We start from the raw sequence: 4300 nt of genomic DNA, 5'->3' as shown, positions 1-4300 counted from the left end.
TTCCTTGGCACACGAGCAAACAGCGCAGTGTTGTGTCTATACCCTTTTTTTATTAAGAACAATTCAAAATTTTTTTTTATTATTATTATATTTTTATTTTATCTATATATTTTTTTTTAATTAAACAATGAAAACAACTCACTTCTCCTCACAAGCACACCAGGAATCCATGAAACATGGAGGGCGGTTAAAATGTTGAGAATTCGGTCACAGAGAGGTCATAGACATCCAGATGGACAAAAGATGTATGGACTAGCCTCCCAAGACATCTGGAGATGTACAGATAAGGTGCAGAGTAACTAACGGTTGCAACTCGCGTTTTCTTAACGTTTTCCTTACCGAAAAGTAGAAACTTAACAAAGATAATTAACCAACAAACAATAATATTTTTTATTATTAGTATATGTTTCCTACCTACACGACCTTCCTAAAAACTAAAGAGTACGAATTCCAGAAAGCTTAAGTGGAAACATAGTTACGCTTAACCTCAGGACATTAAAATATAACTCAGAATAAAACACCAATCTCTGGAGAACTAAACTTGGCGAAGCCCCAAAATAATAATGTGACGAGGATCATTACGAATATTCATTAAACATAGACGAATGATAACCCCGATACTAAGACCGAAGGAACTCATAAAATATAATTCAAGAATAAATGTAACACACAGGACCACATAAATGTATTGCAAACATCTCCTCAGCCACCTTTGTCTTCCAGCGGGGCCTGGCAAGCAAAGAGGGAGCAAAAAGGTCACAGGAGGGAATCGGTGCCTGACATTCCAAAGATATGTTTTTATTATTCTGTTTGTTTTCTCCAGCAAGAGACGCGGAGAGAGGAGAGGGTGCTCACGTTTTGAGTTAAACACGGCCGTCTTTGTCTCCCCGCAGCACAAACAGATGACCCATGAATGCTTGGAGGGTTAGGAAAGGTCGCGAGGAGGGTCGCGGGGGTGTCTGCTTTTTCTCGCTCTGTTTGTGTTTTGTTGCCCGCTCGCAAGGAATGCACAGAAGGGAGTCACGTTTTGAGTTAGGCACGGGCGCACACAGCGAACAGGCAGTCTGGGTTGAGTCGTGCTCAGTCTCGCAACTCGGCTTGCGACGCGGTGTTGCGACGGGGCTCGCAAGAGAGGTGTGGCAGTCGTGCCTCAAGGAGAGATGGGACGACGAGACGTTGTTAAAGTGATAGTCTGAGAGCAGTCTGGGTTGAGTCGTGCTCAGTCTCGCAACTCGGCTTGCGACGCGGTGTTGCGACGGGGCTCGCAAGAGAGGTGTGGCAGTCGTGCCTCAAGGAGAGATGGGACGACGAGACGTTCTTAAAGTGATAGTCTGAGAGCAGTCTGGGTTGAGTCGTGCTCAGTCTCGCAACTCGGCTTGCGACGCGGTGTTGCGACGGGGCTCGCAAGAGAGCGGGGGCAGATCGTGCCTCGAGAAGTGATGGAACGAGAAGGGGTCGTTCGAGTCGCAGAAGTCTGAGTTCAACCTGGGTCGGGGCTGGGTTTCAGCCGTGCTCCGGCTGGCGGAGCGTCGTGAGGAAACGAAACACCGATGCCGATAGCAGGTGTCGCTTCTCGCAGAACGAAGTTAAGTGCGAGTGAAGCTGGCAGCTGCACGAACAAGGGAAGCACGGAGCAGAGAGAGTGACGAGTGACGACAAGAAATCAACCTGTAAAAGGGCGAAGATCGCCAAGCGTCGACCAAGCGAGAAAAGCAGAGAGCGCGAAGCAGTGGAGAAAGCCTGGTCAAACGGCTGTGAGGGAGAGGACAGCGCCATCGAATGCGCCGTGTGTCTAATACACACCCAGATCAACCAGCATCAACCATAACCGACTCGTCATCCCGCAGTGGAGAAAGAGAGTCAAAGTCTTCCGAACGAGTGCCACCGAGCGCCACCGAGCGCGACCGAGCGCCAGCAGAGCTGCGCCACCGAGCGCCACCGAGCGCCAGCAGAGCCGCGCCACCGAGCGCCACCGAGCGCCACCGAGTGCCGCCGAGCGTCAGCAGAGCCGCGCCACCGAGCGCCACCGAGCGCCACCGAGTGCCGCCGAGCGTCAGCAGAGCTGCGCCACCGAGCGCCACCGGGCGCCACCGAGCGCCACCGAGCGACACCGAGCGCCACCGAGCGCCACCGAGCGCCACCGAGCGCCACTGAGCGACACGAGCGACCGAGCATCTTCAAGGACAGCATCGTGCCAACTCGTCATCTAGCAGTAGAGAGAGAGAGAGCGCAAGAGCAGCACGACTCGGACGTCACCGGGCGTCACCGAGCGTCGTGCCAACTCGTCGTCCAGCAGTGGAGAGAGAGAGAGCGCACAAGCCGAGACACGCCGAGCGAGGGAGCAGCAGGGCTCGCGGCAGCCACGCCCAACCCAGAGGAAACTTCTGGCCGCTGTTTGTATCCTCCCACACCACACAAGCTAACGACACAACTCCCGGCTCTAAGAATTAATTAATATTACAAGGGGACAACGCACACACAGCACGCACACGAATAAGACTAAAAAAAAAATTGTCTTTGCGTTTCAAAAAGGGTTGCCATTTTGAGGTGGTGCGTTCAATATCAACTGATCATGCAAAGCAGTTGCTGTCGTCGAGTTACATGAATAAGAAATGTTTTAGTCATTCATTTTCGTTAACTGCATAATCACGCCAATGAAGAAGTATTTTTAGTTATTCAATTTCGTTACTGCATAATCTTGTCCATGAATTTATTGACGTATACTTGCTTTCGGATAAGAGAGTGTCATGTGCTTGTTTAGAATAAAATTGCTTAACACCAACTGTTCGAGTGCTTCTTTCCAAGTCCATGCAAAACTATCTTATTCTTGATAACTGTATCCTGCGATGAGATATGAAAATGGAGACCTAAAATATCATAACACACACTAAGATAATCGGTTAACGTTTAATCGATGATAATCGTATTATCCTGATTGATATAACAATGGATAAACGAAGCTAAGCCTAATTATTATAACTGCTCACAGTAACATAATCGCAAGCATCCGCATAAATTACTACGCTTATCTCCGTGATTATCATAATTTATGCATATAATTACACACATTATCATAATTTATGCATGTTAATACACACATTAACATAATTAATGTGATTTGCGCATTTTTCGGAAAATTATTAATTTTTATTATTTTGATCAAAATTTCATAATCCGACACATACAACATAATGGGGGCTCGTCCGGGATCTCTCGCAGACAGTGTTTTGCATGGATGAAGGAATGAATCACTTCGTGTTAACCAGAATATCGTGACCAAACATTGCATTGTGATTGTAAACGGGCGTAAAACAAAAACAAACGCCCTCTGAGGTTAAAACCCAGAATAGCAGGTTGAAACAAAGAGTGGAATTAAGATAATATCGTATCGAACCAATTGCATCCTGTGATAAATGGTGTTAGAGGTACGCACACTGAATCGGAAAATTACAGAATAGCTCGAGTCAAACTGACCACACTCTGTGAGATAATTGTTTTATATGCACTCTGAAAGGAAAGGTCAAAGTAACTCCTGCCACTTGAGATGATAGGATTAAGAATACTTTTTGAATGGATTACGGAATACTGGGAGCTCGTATTAAAACGTACCAACCGATCTGTTACAAAGCAGTACAGTCAGAGAGACATATGGGAAGGGAGCTGTATCGATAACACGAACACACCTCAGGGGAAACTAATTGACTGGATAAAATGTAACGTAGGCGAACACGATGCAAAAGCTGCAGAGAAGGCAGGACAGGACTCATTCCTTTTCACACAGGTGTAGTAACGCTCACGACTCGTTCACACCGGAGTTGGAGGCACACTTGTTTATTTAACACCAACGTTGTGACATACACATTTGAGGGGGTATCGGCCCCCTCACCCGTCTATCTGAGGACACACCTCTCTAGCTAACCCTAGCCTGCCTCTGAGTCCTCCACTAATGGGCTAGGGGAGGCTATCTTGGCCCGACACTGGTCAGTCGGGCCCGGTACCCAGAGTCCAGACCAGCACTGGCTCTGGCTCTGGTACCACGCCACTGGCTCGAGCCTGCGCGGTCCTGATAAGGACGGCGTACCAGGGGGAGTCCAGGGCTCTATCTCAGACGTCTTCCGCCTCCTCTTCTTTAGCTAAACATCACTCCCGAGCCCTTCGATACAATCCCCTTTTATACCCAACCCCTCCCTGAGGGGTGGGGCCCCGGGGGATCATAACGACCGAATCGACCCCCCAGGGTGTCTGGCGCGGACGTCGCAGAGGGCACCTGCTTGTGCACACATGTAGCCCCGCCTACTGT

This window comes from Lampetra planeri, chromosome 30, assembly GCF_965212315.1.
Source record: "Lampetra planeri chromosome 30, kcLamPlan1.2.h2, whole genome shotgun sequence".
Taxonomy (NCBI): Eukaryota; Metazoa; Chordata; class Hyperoartia; order Petromyzontiformes; family Petromyzontidae; genus Lampetra; species Lampetra planeri.
This window is presented reverse-complemented; position numbering follows the sequence as displayed.